Source organism: Taudactylus pleione, unplaced genomic scaffold (genome assembly GCF_031769625.1).
Source record: "Taudactylus pleione unplaced genomic scaffold, aTauple2 ptg000183l, whole genome shotgun sequence".
Lineage (NCBI taxonomy): Eukaryota > Metazoa > Chordata > Amphibia > Anura > Myobatrachidae > Taudactylus > Taudactylus pleione.
Window position 1 is genome coordinate 5,161,202 of NW_028284585.1, and position 24,966 is coordinate 5,186,167.

At 42.0% G+C, this 24,966-nt stretch overlaps 1 pseudogene; it reads right to left on the bottom strand.

Moving 5' to 3' along the window:
• LOC148519760 (uncharacterized) overlaps positions 1-23,043 on the bottom strand; it is a 98,953-nt pseudogene extending 75,910 nt beyond the window's left edge.
• Between the last annotated feature and the right edge of the window lie 1,923 nt (positions 23,044-24,966).

The window sequence follows — 24,966 nt, forward strand, 5'->3', positions numbered from 1 at the left end:
TGTGTTTGTCTGTTAAAGGGTGGTGTAACCCTCAAAGTGCGCTCCACAAACAATTAAAAAATTCTTCTTTTTTTCTGTCTTTGTGAAATGTGTGGGCTGTAGCCGCACCTGCATCCTCAAAGCAGCCGTGACAAGCGTGCGTCTGTCTGTTAAAGGGTGGTGTAACCCTCAAAGTGCGCTCCACAAACAATAAAAAAAATATTCTTTTTTTTTCTGTCTTTGTGAAATGTGTGGGCTGTAGCCGCACCTGCATCCTCAAAGCAGCAGTGACAAGCGTGCATCTGTCTGTTAAAGGGTGGTGTAACCCTCAAAGTACGCTCCACAAACAATAAAAAAATTCTTCTTTTTTTTCTGTCTTTGTGAAATGTGTGGGCTGTAGCCACACCTGCATCCTTAAAGCAGCAGCAACAAGCATGCGTCTGTCTGTTAAAGGGTGGTGTAACCCTCAAAGTGCACTCCACAAACAATAAAAAAATTCTTCTTTTTTTTGTCTTTGTGAAATGTGTGGGCTGTAGCCGCACCTGCATCCTTAAAGCAGCAGCGACAAGCGTGCGTCTGTCTGTTAAAGGGTGGTGTAACCCTCAAAGTGCGCTCCACAAACAATAAAAAAATTCTACTTTTTTTTTCTGTTTTTTTGAAATGTGTGGGTTTATCCGCACCTGCATCCTTAAAGCAGCAGCGACAAGCGTGCGTCTGTCTGTTAAAGGGTGGTGTAACCCTCAAAGTGCACTCCACAAACAATAAAAAAATTCTTCTTTTTTTTCTGTCTTTGTGAAATGTGTGGGCTGTAGCAGCACCCGCATCCTTAAAGCAGCAGCTACAACCGTGCGTCTCTCTGTTAAAGGGTGGTGTAACCCTCAAAGTGCGCTCCACAACAATAAAAAAATTCTTCTTTTTTTTTCTGTCTGTGAAATGTGTGGGCTGTAGCCACACCTGCATCCTTAAAGCAGCAGCGACAAGCGTGCGTCTGTCTGTTAAAGGGTGGTGTAACCCTCAAAGTGCGCTCCACAAACAATAAAAAAATTCTTCTTTTTTTTCTGTCTTTGTGAAATGTGTGGGCTGTAGCCGCACCTGCATCCTTAAAGCAGCAGCGACAAGCGTGCGTCTGTCTGTTAACGGGTGGTGTAACCCTCAAAGTGCACTCCACAGACAATAAAAAAATTCTTCTTTTTTTTCAGTCTTTGTGAAATGTGTGGGCTGTAGCCACACCTGCATCCTTAAAGCAGCAGCGACAAGCGTGCGTCTCTCTGTTAAAGGGTGGTGTAACCCTCAAAGTGTGCTCCACAAACAATAAAAAAATTCTTCTTTTTTTTTCTGTCTTTGAAAAAATGTGTGGGCTGTAGCCGCACCTGCATCCTTAAAGCAGCAGCAACAATCATGCATCTGTTTGTTAAAGGGTGGTGTAACCCTCAAAGTGCACTCCACAAACAATAAAAAAATTCATCTTTTTTTTCTGTCTTTGTGAAATGTGTGGGCTGTAGCCGCACCTGCATCCTTAAAGCAGCAGCGACAACCGTGCGTCTCTCTGTTAAAGGGTGGTGTAACCCTCAAAGTGTGCTCCACAAACAATAAAAAAATTCTTCTTTTTTTTCTGTCTTTGTGAAATGTGTGGGCTGTAGCCGCACCTGCATCCTTAAAGCAGCAGCGACAAGCGTGCGTCTGTCTGTTAAAGGGTGGTGTAACCCTCAAAGTGTGCTCCACAAACAATAAAAATATTCTTCTATTTTTTTCAGTCTTTGTGAAATGTGTGGGCTGTAGCCGCACCTGCATCCTTAAAGCAGCAGCGACAAGCGTGCGTCTGTCTGTTAAAGGGTGGTGTAACCCTCAAAGTGCGCTCCACAAACAATAAAAAAATTCTTCTTTTTTATTCTGTCTTTGTGAAATGTGTGGGCTGTAGCCGCACCTGCATCCTTAAAGCAGCAGCGACAAGCGTGCGACTGTCTGTTAAAGGGTGGTGTAACCCCCAAAGTGCGCTCCAACCAAAATAAATTAATCTTTTTTTCTGTGTTTGTGTGTGAGATGTATGCGCAGTAGCCGCACCTGCATCCTCAAAGCAGCAGCGACAAGCATGCATTTGTCTGTTAAAGGGTGGTGTAACCCTCAAAGTGCGCTCCACAAAAAATAAAAAAAAATTTTTTTTCCTGTCTTTGTGAATTGTGTGGGCTGTAGCCGCACCTGCATCCTCAAAGCAGCAGCGACAAGCGTGCGTCTGTCGGTTAAAGAATTACATTGGTGACAGCATCCAAGTATGCATGTCAGACAGTACGTACCTGTACTGGCAGGAAAAAGAGGCAATTTGGAGGCCCCTGTACAAACTGGCTCTATTTTACCTGAGTTGCCCCCCCTCCAGTGTGCACTCCGAAAGAGTGTTTAGTGCAGCCGGGAACCATGTCAGCAAAAGGCATAGGAGGTTGCTTCCACAAAATGTGGAGAAGATGATGTTCATAAAAATGAATTATCAACTCTTCCAGGGAGAACAGCCTCCAGAACATACAGAGGGACCTGTGGTGGTGGATTCCAGTGGGGACGAATTAATACTGTGTGAGGATGAGGATGTACACAACACTGAAGAGGGTGAGGAATCGGTGAATGAGGAGGATGAAGATGACATCTTGCCTCCGTAGAGCCAGTTTGTGCAGGGCCAGATTAATTGCCAGCTTGTTTTGTGGGGGCCCAAACAAACCAATAATTTCAGCCACAGTCATGTGGCAGACCCTGGCGCTGAAATGATTGGTTTGTTAAAGTGTGCATGTCCTGTTTATACAACATAAGGGTGGGTGGGAGAGCCCAAGGACAATTCCATATTGCACCTCTTTTTTTTCTTTGCATTATGTACTGTTTGGGGCCTAGTTTTTCAAACTGCCATCCTGTCTGCCACTGCAGTGTCACTCCTAGATGGGCCACGTGTTTGTGCCGCCCACTCGTGTCGCTTAGCATAGTCATCCATCTACCTCGGTGCAACCTTTTAGACATAAAAACACTGTTGTGAGGTGTGAGGTGTTCATAGACTGGAAATGAGTGGAAATTAAGATTTTTGAGGTTAATAATAGCATAGGAGCAGAAAAATCAAAACATTCTGTGATTTTAGCTGTTTTTATGCTTTTTTAAAAAAAAATACAGATCCAAAACACAAAACCCAGAACCCAAAACACGGAAGGGTGGTTTTGGCAAAACCAATCCAGATCCAAAACACGAAGAAAGATCCAGATCCAAAACCAAAACACAAAACACGAAAAGTGGCCGGTCCACACCCCTAGTAGTTACTGACCTTCCCATTGGAGTTAGAACTGTTGCATTAGAAAAATAAATTCTCCTTTGATTGCCCTCTATTTTCTCCTTATTGTGTACAGTATGTAGCCTTGCCCATAATTTGTGCTGCTGAACTGAGTGGACAGTGCTTACAAGGAGAAATAACATCTGATTTCTAGGTAATTTAGAATGCAGACCTGATGCAAATACTGCACCTTCATGGTTCACTCCTTCCTTATAAAGGAGTGAACCATGAGTCTTTAGAAAGCAAAGTCTCCTTCCTTAGAAATTCATACCCCTTTCATACTAAGCTGTAGTAAATTGTCGGGTCTATCAACCTGGCAAGTCCCCAGGTCTCAGCCAACCCTGATTATGGACCCGGGATGATTAGGAGAGCTCAGGCTGGTCTCCATTACGTTCCCACACTCCTCCATTACAGTCCACATTTTGCTTGAGCACAGGTGACTTAATTAGTACCTCAGTCAATTTGATTTAACCATCTGGATTCAAGCATGGATATTCTTAAAATCTGGACTGCAATGGTGGAGTTTGGGAACCTCTGGATTATAGCATGTATTTCACTAAAGTATATATCTGCTGTAGTCAGCCTTGCAATATTAGCCCTTTAATTCGGGACACATTTGAATTATACGGATTCTGTGGCTGGCTGATTTAAAATCTCCATTTCACCTGGTTTTAATTAGCCACAGAACCTGTGTAATTCACAGGCTCTGTACAGCATGGGCCCTCTACACTCAGGAGCCCATTTGCACACCATGCTCTCATTATTAATATGACAGTACATACTGATATAACCAGATTTCAAGGGTCAAAAGTAGAGAAGTGCATTCGGTTTTCCTGAAATATGAACACAGCCGAACTTAGCAGTTCCGAGCCGAAACAAGTAAAAGTTCAGAACCACTTTAGGGTTCCGAGTCAAACTGAGTCATGGTTCATTTCTGCAGTCAGCTTTGGTACACGGATTTAAAAACTGAATTTGGGTTTTAGACTACATTTAAGTTCCTCCCCGGGCACCATAGCTTGCAAGAGTTTGGGTGAAGCATGTAAGATCACCAAGATGTTGGCATGCTTCTTAAGGGTTTTTTATAGTGTTCACTTTTTTTAAGAAAATACAAGCCTCCCCCCCCACACATAACCAGCCCCGGGCTCTTTGAGCTGGCCTTGCTTATTATTATTATTATTATTATTATTATTATTATTATTATTATAATAACATTTTATTTATAGGGCGCCACAAGTGGTCCGCCTTTGCCGTTCATACAGTACAGCTGCACAGAAAATTACTTTACAATACAGTAACCAAAATATAAACAGAGCACAAGTAACAATTAGCAACACAATTCTCCATACACAATACAACTGAGAAGGTGAAGACTGTCATTGAAGTGCTTGAGAAGAGGGCTGTGAGACAGTACGGAGGAGGACCCTGCTCCTAGGAGCTTGCAAACTAGGGGTTTACAATCTAGAGCTTACAACTCTCTTGGTTTAAAAAATAAGGGGAAAAAACATGTGATGGGGTCCCTTGTATTTAATGAACCTGCCCTGGGCTCTTGGATCTGGCACTGGTTCTAAAACGACAAGGTAAAATTTGTCTGGGCTCCACTAGCAGGGGTGTAATGGTAAAGCCAGGGGACTCACTTGACAGGGTCCCTAGCCAAAGAATTCCCCCCCCAACTAGTCTGCCCAGGCAAGGGATTCCTGTGGAGATGGTGACCCCCACAATAAAGGGATCTCCCCTCTCCAGTGTATCCCAAGCCAGGGCTGAAGCCCAGGGCTATCCCCCACACTCCTGATGGGTGGGTGCAGGGTTGATAGGTGTAAATAATAGCATTGTAAGTAATAGGGGTGACATGTATTATAGCGGCACACATCGTGCCGCAATAACCCTTCCTGATGTACCTCTTTACCAAGGTGAAGCAGGAAGCAGTACCAATGATATGTAAGAACATCTTGTCTGCCAGAGTGGGTGAGTGAAAACTCACCCCTCCAGTGATCCCTGCCAGAGCCCACAGTGCATCAACCAAGTACTGATGCACTGTGTCTTTACTGTCTTACCACCTGGTCGGCGAGATCTGGCAAGCATCGTGAGATCTGCTCTGCAGCCCAGCAGCTGCTGTAGTAGTGATAGTGCTGTAACTGCTGTGGTGGGGCAATGACAGCTGCAGCTGTTGAAATCGATTGCTGCAGCTGTCGGAACATTCAGTGCCACTGACTGTTCATACTTTGGGTGGCTCATCGGCATGCTATCTTGTAGATAGCAGTGCCTATAATGACAGGGACATATAGTGCCCCTGTCCTTCACCACCCAACCATACATTAATACATGCAGGAGAAGTGGTATCAGCGCATATTGTGCGCTGATACCACTAAACTCCCATATTTCCAGTTCATGCATCTCCCCCATTGTCTTTTACATTATGACAAGCCTTCACACCATTCCAGTTCTTAGATAACCACAAGTACCAGCATGTGGTGCCTGATGGTACTAAAGTCCCCTTGTAAAAGAAGTATTACAATAATGACATTACACACACCCCCAATGTTTTATCATTTTATTACACACAGTAGCGTAACTAGGGTATTTGGAGCCCAGGGCAAATTTGAGAAGGGAGCCCTCCCCCCCGATGTGCACGAGGCGAAGGCGCACGCAGCAAAAAAAATGGGCGTGGTCACTTAAAAATGGGACGTGTCAACATGACACATCCCTTTATTTTCACACTGAACATTCCTATCCATATGCACCTTAACCCCAGTAGTACCCCTTATACAGTACCCCCAGTATGTAGTTGTGGTCCCTCTTATGCAGGCCCATAGTAGTGCTCCTTATACAGTATCCCCAGTAGTGGTCCCCCTTATACAGCCCCCAATTAGTTCCCCTTACTCAGTACCCCCAGTAGTGGCCCCCCCAAATGCAGTGCCCCATGTAGTGTTCCCCTTTATGCAGTGCCCCCAGTAGCAGTCCCCACAATGCAGTGCACCCAGTAGCGGTATCCCCTTATGCAGTGCCCTTTATATAGTGCCCCCAGTAGTAGTCTCCCCCATGCAGTGCCCTTTATATAGTGCCCCCAGCAGAAGTCCCCCCATGCAGTTTTCCAAGTAGTGGTCCCCCTTATATGGCCCCCAATCAGTTCCCCTTACTCAGTACCCCCAGTAGTGGCCCCCCAAATGCAGTGCCCCATGTAGTGTTACCCCTTATGCAGTGCCCCCAGTTGCAGTCCCCACAATGCAGTGCGCCCAGTAGCAGTATCTCCTTATGCAGTGCCCTTTAAATAGTGCCCCCAGTAGTAGTCCCCCCCTATGAAGTGCCCTTTATATAGTGCCCCTAGCAGTAGTCCCCCCATGCAGTTTTCCCAGTAGTGGTCCCCTTATGCAGGCACCCAGTAGTGATCCCCCTATCCAGTGCCCCCTGTAGTGGCCCTTCCTATTATTGCCCCCAGTAGTGATCCCCCCAGTGCAGTGCCTCCAGTAGTAGGCCCCTTTTATAATGCCCCCAGTGGTAGTTCCCCCCCAAGTAGTAGTCCCCATTAGAGGTTCCCCCTCCCGATTAAGTGCCCCCAGTAGTAGCCCCCCCAGTAGAGGTCCTCCCAATAATGGTGCCCCCAGTAGTAGCCACCCCTCCCCTGTTGTGCCCCCACCCCCAGTAGAGGTCCCCCCAGTAGTAGCCACCCCCCTCCCCCGTTGTGCCCCCAGTAATGCAGATAGGTTTAAGAAAAAAAAAATATATATATATACTTACCTGAATCCACGCTGCTGCTGCTCCAGTCCACGACTCCGCTCCCGCCGCCGCCACCCGCCAGACCTCCCGGGCTGGAGCGCTCAGCATTATGGGACAGATGTCATGACGTCTGTCCCATTACCCACTGCAGGAGCCGGATGGAAGCCCGGCTCTTGCAGTGGGTGCTGCAGCAGTCAATGAGAGTCTGTCTGACTCTCATTGGCTGCTGTTTAACACATGCATCTCTGCCAACGCTAGCGCTATTGGGCAAGTGCTCAGGGGGAGGGAACAGGCTCAGCTGTGCAGCACAGGGCCGGCGCTGGAAGCCTAGCACCGGTCCTGTGTAAATGTGTAGCGCTGACCGCACTCATTGCGGTCGGCGCTACACTGGCTAACTAGGGCTGGTGGGCCGGTACCGTGGCCGGCGGCGCCCTCCCACACCGCCGGTCCCACGGCACACAGGGCACGCACCCCGCTCGCCCTGCCCTAGTTACGCCACTGATTACACATGCACTCAGTCATTCATTCATGACACTCATTTGCAATCACACTCACCCCCACTCACACTACATACTTACCTTGACAGGGGTTGGTTATGCTTGGGAGGGGGGAACCTACATAATTTTTTTTAAATAACTCTTTAATTATTGTATAGTTTATATTAAACTGCCTTCCTGTATGCCAGTGCTGTGCCACTCTGTTTCCTAGATGTGCTATATTCTTTTTAAAACTGTCATGTGTCTGTGCTGCTGCTCTGTCGCTTAGTTTAGCCAGTCAGCTCACTGTAGCCTTTGGACAATATGGGTAAAAACAATATTGTGAGCTGTGAGGTGGTCAAAATTTACTGAAAATTACTGAAAAGTAATGTTATTGAGGGTAGTAATATTGTAGGAACAAAAACAGGCCCAAATTACATGATTTTAGCTATTTATATATATTTTTTTGTTTTAAAAAACATCCAGACCCGAAACAAAAACACTTTAAGGCGGTTTTGGCAAAACCAAACCCAAAACACAATGATGAATTAGAACCAAAACCAAAATACAGAAATGTCGGCAGCAATATTGACCTGGAGTCGGAGGGATGTATAGAAAGAACACATGCAAATTTTGTTTGAACTTTGTAGAGGGAACTAGCTAGAATAACAGAGGTTAGGGAGGTTGGTGTAAATGGGTAGTTTTTTAATTTGATAAGCTTGCCTGACGAGATTAATTTTCAAGGAATGCTTAAAAGTTTGGGGGATAGAGGAAGGTCTTGCTGGAAAGGCATCTCACAGAATCGGTGAGACGTGGAAAAAGTTGTAATGAATGGGAGAAAGTATTGAGTGTGTTCTTGTGCAGAGTGGAGGATTGATACTGTATTTTAAGACATGACAAGTGATATATTTTGGTGCAGTCTTGTTTATTGTATATTAGTGGACATGTTTTATATTGTATTCATTAAAATGCAGGCAGTTAAGGACTAGAAGAGTGGAGCAGCAATATAAGAATGTTTTGTGAGGAAAAGCAGTCTAGCCCATAAAATAAAATAACTATACCAATGCTGTATATATTTCAGCGCTGTATATATTTTTGTCTACTGTAGTGGTGACCATGCTTTACCAGAACTGGTTCAGTTACATTTATTTTGTCTGTATACTTTTCTTTTTACATCTATGTATTTTTTTCTTATTAATACTTTTGCATCAGTTTAACGTTACATAGGGGCCTATTTGTCAATCTTTTTTTTTTTACTAACATAATGTGAAAATGGGTATTTTCACACCCTTTTAACATTCTTTTAGTATCACTTAAATGTATCAAAGAGCATTTGGCACAGTTTTCCTAAAAAAATCTATTCTAAGCCCTTAAATTTGCATTCTTTTAGTAAGAAGATCACATTTCCCCCATGCTTGTAATGGGAAATACGAACTGTTTCAGATTTATAAAATGCTATCTGGAGATGACATTATGCAGGGGGAGCCCTGTGATAATATTGCTATCTGGAGATGACATTATGCAGGGGGAGCCCTGTGATAATATTGCTATCTGGAGATGGCATATGGCATTATGAAGGGGTAGCCCTGTGATTATAATGCTATCTGGAGATGGCATTATGCAGGGCCCTCCCTTCCCCATTAAACCTACTTAAGCCTACCCTGCTTGCTGAACAGGAAAAGCAAAGCGGAGCAGGGGGAGGGAGGAGGCGGGGAAGAGGAGGTCGCACTGTGGGAAATTTTTGGCAAAAAATACCATGAGAAGTGCGGAGAGAGGTTTCACAGGGATAGATCTTTCTCACAAGCCCTATCGTTGCATGCAATAATGCAATATTTAATACATCCTTGTGATGTATTCAAATATTATATTGTAAATTTGGACAATATTATCACATCCCATCCAAATCCAAATTGCAGATTAAGATAAATATGCCCCATAATGTGAACAATAAGAAATATGAAGTGTCATCACCATAAATTCCTTTTTTTTCAACTGAATAGGCTTGCTTGATCCACATCCATGTGTAATAATGGTTATAATTTAGGCAGTATAATTCCAAGGTCTATTTATTTTCTGGTATATTTAAAGACACATTACATTATGTTAATTGACTTAATTAAGACACAGATGTTATTTATTTTGGGTGGAAAACATTTTGCACACATCTCTCCAGTTTACTGTTTTGTTGTTGGAAACTCATGTTGTTATTCCTGTAGCTGTTTTTACTCCCAGTTTGATATTTTGTGTTGTAAAACAATGGGTAGTTTTGTTGTTATCTTTAACAGCTTTTTAAAGGCTCAACAACATGTGCTTTTCCTCTTGGTGAGTTCTTGGAGAGTTCTTTGTTTGGGTTTTTCTGCAAACATTATAAATCATTTTTGCATCAACTTGGAGACATATTTTTTTCACTCCAGTTTGTTTAAAATCATAATGCACACACCCACAATTTGGCATGTTTTTCTTTTAATTATCATATATGGCAAAAATGGCCACATGGAAAGATTAACTGTGTAGATCAGTGGTGGGCAATTAGCGGCCCTCCAGCTGTTGCTGAACTACAAATCCAAGCATGCATTGCAACATTTTTAGCATGGCCAAATAGCAAAACTATGGCAGGGCATGCTGGGATATGTAGTTTTACAACATCTGGGGGGCCGCTTATTGCCCACCCCTACTGTAGATAGAATGACTGGGTCAGAACTTCCTGCTGAGTGAAAAACTTTTAAGGGGACATTTACCACCAACAGCACAGAAAATGAAAATTACCATTTGCATTTATTAAAGTTAGGACGCTGGGACAGAGCTTTAGAAAAAGCTCTGTCCCGACGAAGGACTGGAAGCACTTTGCTTATGGGTTTGGACCACCCATGCGTACTGTGCATCAGCCTGCAAATGCATAAGTAAGGGTCAACTGAGAGGAATCTGATATATTCCTCTCCAGTAAAATTCACAACAGAGGTGGCCCATAGGCTACTATGAGTTAACGCATGTTCAGATGGCGTTAGCTTTAGATGCCAAGCTCCAGAATGCTTTGCATTTTGTAAGGATGCCACAATAGCCTCATGGCTTCAAATGCAATCCAGGCAGAGAGCAGTAGCATCAGATAAGTCAAGGGAACACAGGATGGGTCTTCAGTGTTATTGGGCTGGAGAGCCATAGGAGATGCATCCTACTCCAAGCCCATCCAGGCCACACACCCCTAAATTTCCTTTTTCTTAATATTAATTACAGGATATTCCACTTTATTTTAAATGTATGATACGCACAAAAATGTACATGATAATATCTCTTTAAAATAGTTCTCTGTTTGTAGAACATTTAGATTCTCATTTTGCTAGGTGCTAGTTTTTACCAGTATCTTTGAATTTAGTTACCAATGGGAAATGGGATTTTGTTATTATTGTTTGTGTGCTGTGCTATTGTAAACATGATGGTATGATATATTGATTGTATTTCCCGATTCTGAATACTCTATTTACCAATGCCTACAAATTCTGATGTGATGGCAGAGTTTTTCATTACACTATATAGTTGCATTTAAATATCTAAATATATTTTTATATCACATTAAATACTTAGGGTTCTGTATACTGGCAATTTGTTATCAGCTTGCTGAGCACCTGGCAATGTGAATGCAGGTGTCTCATTCATCATTTGTGTTTTTAGGAAGACCAAGCACATAGCAAGTGACATTACAGTATTAACATGCTTTTTAATAAACTTGAAGAAATAGCGAGTTACATTATTAACATGCTGTGAAGGTAATAGACTGGAATATATGTGCCTATTTTTAAAAAGTATTTCAGTTACACAAAAATCACTGTAAATAAATACACAAATAACTCAATATTATAGTAAAAGGGTTGGGCATGGCTTCCAACATTCAGAATGTGGCCAGGCAGAAGGGAGACAGTGGTAGAGGAATGTTGAACCCAACATGACAACATGCTAGCACAGTGATGTACACATAGTTACTGTTTCAGCTTTAAAACTTAAAAACTGATGGCAAGGCATCATGTTTAAACTTTAAAGTTGTAAAGCTGAGATGGTATTTAAGCTGAAAACTGCTGTACTAGCATGTCACCATGTTGTATTTCACATACGATCCCCTTTATGCTTGTACAAAATTTATATAATCTCATAATTAAATATAAATTCTAAGCATAAAATATATATAATTAAGCAGAACACATAATCCACATAAAGTCCTAGAAATCTTACATACCATAACAATAAATATCTGACAAAGGTACAAACATTAAGTACACAAACCAGTGCTGGTAATTATATAAATCAGGTGATATAAATCCCTACCAATGCTGTAAAGTCCCGTATATGCTGCAAGATTAGTAAAGGACTGTAATCCCAATCGCACGTGACAAGCCATTACAGATAAATACAGTAGATATTGGACAGTGATGATAGCATACAGAGGATTAAATGTGCTTTACCTCCATATGTTTCGTCAGAATTCCACCCACTTTGTTAACAGCTTAAGGTGCAGACATTTCTGCATATTTAACTATACCTCTAACTTCAATTAATATTTTTTTTTACCAGCAATACATAGATTATCATTACATAATTCATAATATACATTAACAATTTACATGACATAAAATGTATATCACATATTATATACACCCTGTGCATATGGTTTAAAGTTGAACCAAAAGGATGTAAAATTGCACTTTGAGAGGTGGCTGAAATACATTTTCATGTATATGATCTTACATAAATAAAGGTACTATACAAGATATGTTGTTGAAGTAGTTACACACTGGTAACAAATTGTTTATCCTGTTCTTGTAGATTTCTTGGAAAGTAGTTCATATCCCGGCTGTCAGGATGCCAGCGCTCAGAATTCCGGAATCTGGACAACAGTTAGAATCCCTGTACCGGCATCCCGATGGTAAGTATTGAGGTTAAGGGGAGGGTTAGGGTTAGGAACTAGGGAGAGGGTTAGGTTTAGGCTGTGGGGGGAGGGTTAGGCAGGGGTAGGGTTAGGATACTTACCTGCAGGTGTCGATATCCTAACCCTGTCAGGATGCCGGCATCAGGATTCTGACCGCGGGAATCTGAGCGTCGGCATCCTGTACCCAACCCAATTTCTTTAATCTTATTTCAAAGAGTGAAAATGGGGGATTTATTACAATAATTCTATACATATCCCCTGGGTGGTGTTAGACAACCCTGAGTGGTGCTAGATACTTGCCCACCCCTGGTGGTTCTAAGGTTATAGGCCTGCCTCTCTGGTGGTGCACTGAGGAGCATAGTGTCCCTCTCTAAATTTCCCTGAGTGCATTCCCAAATGAAATGTGAAGTTCACACTATGCCTAGCAGTGAATGAGAGTGAAGATAATTTTAATTTTCTGCCTGACTGAATCTTATAGAGATCTTGTCCAGGGAAACGAGTTAAGACTCATCTAAACTCTATTATTTACTTGGACTTTGCAACCTAAACCTGGATGTTATTGGATCATGCCATGGACTAAGCTGCAATTCTACATATATTGGACTGTATTTTCTACATATGAATTTAAAGTTCAAATATATACTGTTTATGGATATAGGGCTTCATTCAGAGGCGGCCGTACGGTCTACGACCGCACGGCCACCTCAATGTTTTTCCAGTGTGCATGCACACAAGGGAGCCGGGTCCTTCGTGCGCATGCGTGAGACCCGCTACGACCGACAGCGCCGGTCGTAGTGGGTCTCTTTCCAAAGGGGGCGAGCTGTCGATGTTGATTGACAGCTCGCCCCGTTTGGAAGGCGGGCCGGGGGGTGGCAGCCCAAATGGCAGCCCTGCCATTTGGGGGAGGCCCCACTGACATCACTAGTGATGTCAGAGGAGAGCTTCCGGCTCTGACAGAGCCAGAAGCTCTCCGGGGCTTACGACAAGTGAGACCCTACCCTAGGGTCTCGTCGTAAGCCCCGATGGTCGCGATGGTCTATGACCATTGCGACCATCACACTAGCAGTCGTAAGAGCTGTGGGTGTAAACCCACAGCCTAATGACCGAAACAGAGGCGCAAGGTCAGGATTCAAGCGGCCACCCAGTTTCTGAGCGACCGCTTGCATCCTCCGACCGCCTCTGAATGAGGGCCATAGTACATAGTAGATAACATGTACAGCCTATTTCTTCTGCAATTCACTGGTAAGAAGGACTGTAGGCCTGATTCAGACCAACTCGCAAGGGCATTGTGCTCGCAAGTGGGTCAATGGTGGCCCAGTGCACAGGCGTGGCGTGCACAATGCACATGCGTGAGCCCCGTAGCGAGTGAGACCTTAACTCGCTCTGGAGCTCACAGCAAAACGGTGCGGCTGTCGATGTTGATTGACAGCTTGTCCCATTTTGTAGGCGGGTAGGGGGGGTGGCTGAACAAATGAAGGCATTCCCGAAGGAACGCCTGCCGTTTGTGGGCATCCCTGCTGACATCACTCGTGATGTCAGTAGTGGACTTCCGACTCTATTAGAGCTGGAAGTCCACTTGGCATTGCGAGTGCTGAGACCCTACTTTAGGGTCTCCTTGCAATGCCGATGGTCACGGTAATCGCGACCTCCTCCTGCCTGCTCGCACTAGCTGTGGGTGGGCACCCACAGCTTAGTGAGTGGACAGGAAAAAAATTAAGTACTCCCCACCCTGATTCAGAGTGTGCGCTCGCAAACAGCGAGTGTCTCTGAATCAGGCCCTTTGTTTGGACATCTATCAACCAAGTTTGGGTCATACCATGATGATTATTTTAATTCACTGACTGATTGTTGGAGTTTTAGGGCCTGATTCAGACCCGCTCGCGAGCGCATAGTGCTCGCAAGTGGGTCGATGGTCGGGCAGTGCGCGCGAGCGCAAGAGCGAGTGAGAACTTCACTCGCTCTGGGCTCGTAGCAAAATGGGGCGGCTGTTAATGTTGATCGACAGCTCACCCCATTTTGTAGGTGGGTCGGGGGGGTGGCTGCACAAATGGAGGCTTTCCCGAAGGAAAACCTGCCATTTGTGGGCAGCCCTACTGACATCACACGTGATGTCATCAGTGAACTTTCTGCTCTATTAGAGTAGGAAGTTCACTGGGGCTCGTGGTGGACGAGACCCTGCCACAAGGGTTTCGTCGCAAGCCCGATGGTCGCGATTATCGCGACCATCACCAGGCCGCCCGCACAAGCTGTGGGTAGTTACCCACAGCTATGCGAGTGGCCTGGAGGCGCCTCTGAATTAGGACCCTAGTCCTGTAATAAGAGTTTCATAAGTCTGGGATTGTATATGTGGCTATTTTATAGTGTGTCCAAGCTATATAACATTGAGTTTTTCCCTTTTTAAATTGTTTTAATAAATGTGAAATCTTTTGTTTCCTTATCCATCCAACTATTTTATTAAATTTAATAACACAGTGCCGGTTCTTTGTTACAAGTTTACATTATGCCTAGCATGAATGAAAGCAAAGATAATTTTAATTTTCTGCTTGACGGATTCTCATAGTAGCTGCTGGAGTAGGGACTGGGATCATACCCACCCCCAAAGACACAGTGAGGCCCAGTAAAATGAGACACAGGAACAGAGGACCTAAATAATCTATAGTAGTTTTTCTGACCCAGCATCTGTATCCATTAACAATGAGCCTGAAAATAATCAAAGATACAACATTGCAGAAAAAAATCACATAATCAATTACACTGTTCAACAAATTACTACTTTTAATTTGTTTCCTTTCTAAAAATAGTCACACATTACTAATTTGAGGTCAAGAAAACTAAAATGATTTCAGAATGTTTTTACTATCTATATTTTTTGAGCTACACTACTTGCACTATACTATATGTACATTAGTAATATAGTCATAGTGAAAAGCTATTTTAAAATAATCTGATATTTTCTTGATAGAAAATAAATAACAGTTGTTTTAATTCAATCAATCACAAATAAGAACACAAAACAAAACAAACATACAGCATACGAAACAAACATACAGCATACGAAACAAACATACAGCATATGAAACAAACATACAGCATATGAAAGTACTATCTAATATAGTGGCCTATTCATGGGGGTGCTTTCTCTTTGCTTGTCGCTTGTACTCCTCTTCTGGGACATCTCTTGTCACTGTCCAACAGTAGTGATTCACCTACCCTGATATCTTTGTTCCATTGCTGAAATGTCTTGGTGGAATCGCTCACTATGCTTGTCACTCAGTGCACCACAGTTATCTTGTGTGGGTAATCCCATGAATCGCATATATTTAATAGGAGAGGGGACAAATAACTGATTCATTTAACTGGGTCATTAGGCCCCATCCCCTCTGCGCGGAATGCAGATTGCTGGTAAGATTCTCTCCATTCTGCCCATTCACTAGGAATACCCCTACATCATCATAAATGGGCTATATCTCGGAACTCAGAGCTAACTGAAAGTTTTAAATGTCATATTCATTCTTTGCATGCTGAAATCAATTAGAAGTAACTATTTTCACATCGAAATATTTTCATTGTTGTGCAGTATTATATTAGCCTTGGTGTATGGTGATTTTTGGTTGGGACAAAATATTTTTTTTCTGACTGAGAACTTTGATTGACTAAGTACAACCTAAGTCTACTCATCCTCCAATAGGGGATGGGGTAGAACCTTGGCATTCAATATTTATATGTGAATGCACAGTGGCATATTAAATGGATCGCTTTTTCGCATATATAAAAGAAGAAAGGAGGAGTGTTATTACTCATCTTTTCTTTTGTATAGATGAATCCAATCTTGAATGTGAGTTAGCACCCTTAGAAATCTAATTTAATGCATACAAAATATTTTGGCTGTCAGAAAGACTAGGGCGGAGAGATCTTTAAAATCACAATGCAGGAAGCTACAGTACTTTAAATATAATTGTAGGTTATTTCTGTTTAGTTATCCCCTTTTCACCTTTTCACCTTTTCACCTGGAAGTCAAATTACAGTCTCATCAAATGTAATAAGAGTTGGAACATGCACTTAAATATGATTGTTGAAAGTATAGGCGGTAACATAAAATCAATGTGTTAAAAATAAGTTAAAAATGAGTTAAAATATATAGAAAAAATTTGTATATGACATCATTTATTTATATTAAGTGTAAATAGAGCAATTATGAATTGACACTGTAAATCTTTAGATTGTAACTTTTGCATTCAAGTTTTATTATACTAATTGACATATTAAATTATTTAGGATATGATTCAGGTCATCACTGAAATTTGAGCAAGCTCTAACAATAATCACACACTTACTGTGTCATGTGCAAGTGTATGCAATATTGCTCACATCATATGTTCATTAGCTTAGCAAGAATGGTAAAGCTTGGTTGCAAGATTTGCAAAATTAATGATATGATACATTTACTGTGCACTTATGGGTTCAGAATCAGAAACATTTTATATGATCAATCAGTTCCATAACAGAATGACAGTGAAAACAGATGATTGGATTTTCGGATGATGTTTAAAGTACTCATCACCATAGTACTGAGGTCTGAGAGAAGAGACAAGTGGCGCCAGGAAGGATTTACCTGTCAAGGGAGAAGTAGTTTCACTAACTAGATGTGAAATAGAAGAGACACTAGAGTAATACTGGCTGAATTGCTTAGTCACCAAACTTCATTTTACAAATGTTATTAAAAATTTTCATGGAATAATAGGGTATATATCGGAAACAAAGCATTACACATTACACTTATTTCTGTAGTTAAAATATTACTGTACTTCTATTTATTTGGGATGGGTTTGCTCATAATGTGTAACTTAATCTAAGTGTTTTATCTTGATTATCACAAAAATAAATTGTCCCTGATAAAAAAAGCATGTGCATGTCCATTCTGGTTCAAGTCATTCCTTTTTTTGTTTTACTAAATCCCATGGACTACTACATGGACAAGGGGGCTGAGCACATCCAAGAAGTAGGTACGTGTTAAGTCTGAGTGTTTCTTTTTAAGGTTTATCACAGATGGTCCACTTGTCCTGTTATTATTTTAATATTTTCTTCACAGAGGGACTACAGGTGCCAGCAGGCCCAGAATGCCTTGGCATGCTGGCACTTGAGGTTCTACAATTGCTGGCATGCTGGGGCATACTTGAGGTGCCTGTAGTCCCACTGTAAAGAACAATATTATTTTCCATATTTTACACCATTACCTCCACATCGAATATCACCAGGGATGCATGGGAGAGCTGTTGGTAGCCAGTTCTCAAGTACTGCATTCTCAGAGACTGTTAATACTGGTATACAGCCCTCTGAAACACGATTCATACTGAGAGAAAATAATCAACCTTGCCAGTGGCTTTGAGACTATTCATGTGTGAAACATTGAGTTAAAGTAAACCAGTCTGGGTTGATACTTGCATACCTGCACTGCAAATGGGTGCGCAAACTACGGATTACCAAACCCTAATTTCAAGCCCCTGTCAGCTGATTTAAGAGGAGGGATGGCGAGAACGTAATTATTAGACCCACAGACAGACAAAAGGACCCGGTTTCCCTGGTCTGAAAATCGGCATATCCCTTAAGGATGGAATCTGATATACAGGTGTGGTGAGTGCACTCATAGTCTACTATGGCCCTCATTCAGAGCGTATGCTCTGAGCAGAGCGCACGCTCTGAATGAGGGCCGGCCTCCATGAAAATGGAGCGTCCTTCTGGACGCTCGTATAGCTGTGGGTCACCACCCACAGGCTATACGAGCGTGCATTTTGATGGCCGCGATGGTCGAGACCATCGCAACCATCGAAATTGCGAGCCGGAGCCTGCGGTTGAGGTTTTCAACCGCAAGCTCCGGAGTGATTTTGGCTCTATCAGAGCCAAAATCACTCCCACTGACATCACTAGTGATGTCAGTGGGCCGGCTTTTGACGGGAGGCGTTCCCGTGGGAACGCCCCCGTCAGGGAGGCACGCCCCCGGCACGCCTACCAAAGGGGGCGTGCTGTCAATCAACATTGACAGCACGCCCCCTTTGATCAGACACAACGAGCGAAGGACTTTCCTTCGCTCGTCGCGTCTGGCGCATGCGCACGACGGAGCTCCCTCCGTCGTGCGCATGCTCAGTCCAGAACATCGACCCACTTGCGAGCGGACAGCCGCTCGTGAGTGGGTCTGAATCAGGCCCTATGTTATTCTAAACAATGTTATGTTATTTCAACTTAGTAATTAACATCAATACAGGGCTGAATACTGGGACGTTGTTGTCTAAACCACCTACTAGAGAATCTCACTTAAGGAGCAGCTTGAGAACAATATATCAAATCGATAAATAGACTATATGAAAAATTATTTATGAAATGAAAGTGGGAATTGCTACAGACATATTTATCCCAATATAAGTTGTTACAATTGCAACTTCGAGTAATTGTTGCAATAAGAACCACACAAATTCTATTATACATGCACATATGTGATTTTGTCTCAACAAGTGGTACCAGGATATTTTTTATTGATATTCATATTTATATTTATTAGTAATTTAGAATAAATGTATACATATATGTCACACAGCTGGTACCAGGTACAATATGGGTAATACAGAGTGTGGGTATATTTCTTTCCTGTCATATTTATTATTAAAACAGTGCTCCTAGCCACATTAATTATACCAGAAATATTTTTCATATCAGCAGTGCTCTCTCAGCCCATTTACATTTGCCCTGTAAGCAGTGCCCTGGGATATATTTATTATACCAATAGTGCCCCCAGCAATATTCTTAATTATTTTACTGCCTCCTTGATATTATATTACATCTATATATATTTTACATCTATATTTTACATCAGCTTTGAAAAAGCTGCACTTTGGGGCAGGAAAACACGTTAGGCCACCAAGGATCATCACCCCAACTTTTTTATACTACATATTTGAGGAACCTTAAAGGACTATTGTACAATCCTAATTATATGGGACCATAAACTACCAGCACACTGGGAGTAAGCCTGCATAATACAATTTGGGACATTACCACATATGAACACCGTATCTTTTGAGGACCCAGAATATTACCGGATGATCAACATCTAAAAGGGACATCCCTCTATCAGTAATTATTACCATCTATATACAGTGGACTGTTTATTTTGCCATCCAAAGTGTTTTTACTTAAGGAGCTGTGCATACTCAAGCAAAGTATGGACTAAGAGTTGTGGGTGAGATCAGTGTCCTTTCTACTGAACAGAAATTAATTTTCTGTATATTTTATTCTTTGGCAAAATGATTTATGTATATGAATAAATTGTATATTTTTGATATCTAGACGACTGCTATACCTTGTTTTTATATTTTTTATGTTCTAACATTTCTAGCGCTACAATTCTTCATCTCCTTTAAAAATAAATATTTTTGAACAATGGGACAGATGTACAGTATGAAGCTCTGGAAAGTGATAAAGTACAAAGTGATAAATGACCAGCCACTTGGCTCCTAACTGTCATGTTACAGGCTTGAAAAATGACAGTTGGGAGCTGATTGGTTAGTCATTTATCACTCTCCACTTTATCACTTTCCAGAACCCATTTATATTAAAATGTTTAAGTGTAATGAAGATAGCACCTTTTGTTTTCAGAATTTTTCAGATATTAATTTGCAATTACCCATTCATTAGTCAATATCAATCATTAGGTAATGATGTCAACCATCATCCTTATCATCAGTGTGTATTTGCGCCAACCTTTGGGCATCCACAATTGATTTGGCTTTTACAGGTGTAAGTACATATTTGTATATACATCTACAGTCCAGACCTAGATTAAAGCTCTAGGGGGGCTGGGTCACTTCCAGAATGGGACCAGGTCCTCGTGTTCAAGCCTTGGGCACACACAAGAAAAGGGGGCATGGCCACATAATTACGCCCCCATTTTATATCATACTGGAGGCATGCACATTGCCTTCCCAGCTGATGGGCTGCCCTCCCTACCTGTCCTCCAGCCCACAGATGGGACAGTGCCAGGACTGTCCAACCAAAATCATGATAGTTGGGGGGTATTCATACATACATAGTCACCAACATATACACATACATATGTACTGTCATCCACACTTATAGTCACATACATATACCTTCATATAGTCACACACAAACTGTCTCTTATTGTTAGAATCCAAAAGAAGCACAGATCAGTAGCTCCTAGTGAAATTAGCTGTAGTGGCTTCAATCAGTCTTCTTTCAACCAGTCAGGTGTGCAGGAGTCATTGTGTTGGTCTGTGTTCTGAATCTTGATTGCTGCAACCAGTTCTGGACTGCGGCATTAAGGGTCCACCACCAAAATGCTGAGGTCTGCTGAATAGGTGTGACCAACCATTGGGTATGTATGGTCATCAATGGGAGGGCAAGACCATCCCATAAAGGACTTTTCAGATTCCCAGACACAGCACTTTGCCCCATCTAGTCTAATAATAATAATCAGTGTTAGCATTTGTAAAATTATAATAATAATAATAATAATAATAATAATAATAATAATAATAATAATAATCTGTTCCCCTTTATTTGATAAAAATGATTGTCTTTCAACAATTGGATGTATACACACAACATATATGTACATTTGGCTGCCCAATGTTTTGTTTTTTTTGCAACCCCTATGTATTCCCTGTGAATGAGTCTTTTCTTACCAATATAATTTCTCTGCAATGGGAAACCTCTGAAAAAATTGATCCTCCATGGACAGGTAGTGTCTTCAGTTGGTATTAACTATTAATGTAGGAGATCATATGGTCTGGAAGCTGCCTGAATGGGTAGGAATAAAGCCAATGTCAGCTTCATGCAGCAGAGGTTCAACTAGATAATACTTAGTAACAGAAGTTGTGTGTCTGGGCAAAATGTGAGTTTCCCTGATCTAAAATGTTATATTCATAAAATGTATTTGCTAATTTGGTAACACATGTATCAGTAATATAGTTTATTTAGAATTGGTATCTTACAGAAGATTACTGTCCCCCAGCCCTTTCCTCTAATCCTACCTGTGGTCATACCTGTGTACTAGCACCAGTCCCCCTGTGTCTCTCCAACATCATCTCTATGCTTCTCCAATGCAATCCCTGTGTCTTTTCAGCTCCACCTCCCTGCTTCTCTCCAGCACCATCTTCATGTGTCTCACCAACACCACTCCCCTGTGTCTCTCTAGTGCCACCACCCTGGTCTCTCCAGCACCATCACCTCTGTGCCCTCTAGTCCATCTTATCTGTGCCCCAACACCATCTCCAGTGCCCCCAGCACCATCTACTGTGTACCCAGCTACATCTCCCATATCCCCAACTCCATCTCCAATGTGTCCTCAGCACCATCTCCTATGTGCCCCAGTGCCATCTCCTCTGTGCTGAGTGTCATCTCCTGAGCCTCCAGCACCATCTCCTATGTGACCCATTGCCATCTTCTCTGAGCCCAAGCTCCATCTCCTGTGTCCCTAGCACCATCTTGTGTCCAAAAGTCCATCTTCTCTCGCCCAGCACCATCTCATTTGTCCCCAGTTCCATGTCCTCTGTCCCAGTGCCATGTTCTGGATGCCCAATTCCATCTCCTCTCCTCAGCACTATCTTCTGTGTGACATGTCCCCAGCTTAATCTCCTCTGTATCTACATGGCTGCATTTCCATGTCTCCAGCAGCAAGCAGTAACTACTTCACCTGACTTTTTCCTGTGCTCCTCTTCATGGGTCTTCTCTTCTTCGGTGGCATGGCAGGACGGTTGTCCTTTGGCAGGAACATCACAGCATGAAATAAGGTAACAAAAGTCTTCCAGCACTAATCTTGGAGCCCTGACTGGCAATCACAGACAGATTGATGTATGCTTACATCAGCTGGGCGGTGGTAAGCTAATAATACCTTGATACTTGACAAGTTACCGGGACTGACGCTTACACTGCTTAATCAGTGTCACAACCTGTGCATCTATACTAAGGTGATTACCTACTATACAAACAAATGACAAGATTAGATATACGGACACTAGGTTGCATCTTAAATTAAGGACACCAAAACCCTGGTGTACAAGATTGTGTGAGCTCTATAATCACAAGCGGTGTAACACCTGAATTGACTTATTATCACGGAAAGGTCCACTAGAGTTTCCAAAATCTCGACACTTATATGTATGCCAGAGTCTTTCATTTTGGAGCTAGAGTTAAAGATGACTGTATAGCATGTATTTACATAAGAGACACCTACTAGTGAACCTCTTATTGGGACTGTGTCTTACCAAAATCAAGAGCCACTTTTGTGCAATATACCAGTTTGTATTTTATAAACATGTGTGATTATTATTTTTTCTTTTTTACATTGCATGTATGCAGTATTTTATTAATTTATCCTTGTTTTGTATTGTATAATTTATTGTGTATTTAATTGTTATTATTTATACATAAGGGCTCCTTGTCTGGATAGTCAATGCATATTAATTAATTACTGAAAGCTAATGAGGGCATTGGATTTATAATATTGACAAGTATATCTAGGCTACAATAAGTAATCTCCTCTGTGTCTACATGGCCCCATTTCCATGTCTCCAGCAGCAAGCAGTACTTACTTCACCTGACTTTTGCCTGTACTCTTCTTCGTGGGTCTTCATCTCTTCGGTGGCATGGTACATTGCGTCATCATGACTTGATGTATGTGTGCCAGAAAGTTTTTTTGATTGAGCCGGACGGCTACTTGGGAGAAATAACTACCCCTTCATTCCTGTGCCCTTCTGAATAGTGCAGCAATGAGTACAGCATAGCACTCACTGGTGGCTTGGGGAAGATGTAACAGGGTTCGATGTAACTCTGTCTGCAGGTGCCAGCAGCCAGCTGAAGTCACTGAAAATTGATCTGGCCCAGGGTGCATCTAGCTCACTGTGCATTGACCCAGCCTGCACCTCTCTGTAGGACGCAGTATATAGTAAGCTCTGTTAGACAATATATAGGCGCTGAGTTTTGTTTTACACAGTATATAAATGCAGAGCTCTTAGACAGTATATAGATGCAGAGCTCTAATAGATACAGTAAATTGGTACAGACTGTTCAGAGCTCTAATATATTCATTATATTAAAATATAGGTGCAACATTTTGTTATACACAGTATAAAGATGCAGAGCTCTGTCAGACAAAGAATATAGAAATATAGGTACAGTGTTTTGTTATGCATAGATCTTCTATCATTTCTCCACAGTGTGACCTATCTGGATTATTCAGAAGATCTGCCAAGTGTCTCTCTACAGTTTAATTATCTGTGCTATTTAGGAGTATGGAGCCCTGTCAGTATGTGTCTACAATGAAAGAGAAGATCTGCCCAGCACCACTGTGTAAATAACCTGTGCTATTTGGAAGATCTGGCCAACACTTCTCTACAGTGCAATTATCTGTTCTTTGCAGAAAACCTGCTACTTGCTAGCATTTACTTACTGTGCAAATTACTTGAGCTACTTGGAATATCTATCCAGCATTTGTCTACTGTGCAAATGATGTTATTTTTGGAAGATATGGCCAGAATTTCTCTACAGTGCAATTATCTGTGCTATTTAGTTGGCATATTTAGCTAGTACATTTAGTTCTTGATGCCACCTAGTTTAATGGCACATTTAGCTAGTGCTTTTAGTTTCTTAAGTAATTTAGTAATTTTGAAGTGTCCTGTTCCCTTTAAATGTACATGTGTGATCATGACCCTGAACTACTTAGAGTTTAAGTCTTGGCAGCAGATGAGTACTAGTGAATGATAATAATTCCAGGAAAGGGGGTTGTTATTGGTGAAGTACTCAGTAGGTTGGTTCTGTAGGCTCAAGATCATGGTAGGCCCTTAGTCACATACATATATACACACTCATACACTTACATACCCAAACATACAGTCACACACTTATACACATACTGTATATACATAGAGACAGACAATATTGTGTGTCCCCTCACTCTTACTTTATACAACACTGTCTGCAGCTCCTGCCTCCTCCTCTCTTCCATGCTGCTAGCACCACTGACTGTACAGTGCAGTTTAGCCCCTCCCCCTGCTCGGACTCTACCCTCCCTGTCATTTTCACTTTCTACAGCTTGCAGCGTGCTCTTGCAACTAAAGACTGGGAGCACCTGATAGAGGGGGGCCCAGGGCACTTGTGCTCCCTGCCCCAACCTTCTTAATCACTTGCAGCTGTATTACATCAAGCGATCATCTATTGATGCTTATGTGCGCAGATGATTTTCTTTGCATGTACAATGTTAATATGAATATGCCAAGCAAAATGGAATAAGTCCAATTCAGTATAAGCCCCCCCAAAAGTGAAAGATTGACTGGTACCTTTATTGCCAGAGCTAAGTTGAATAAATAGCTTGATTTTATGGGATATGAATATTTCAGCAGAAAGTAAGTTTGTTTACATAAACTTATGCATTCAATCATAGCCAAATGTACTTGTAAAAATAAAATAAATGTTATACCTTATTGTGAGATTTTATTCTCTGAGAACATGCACATATTGTTCTATGTTCTAAGGTACATAGGGGTTGATGTATCAAGTAGTGAAGAGAGTGGAAAAGTGGG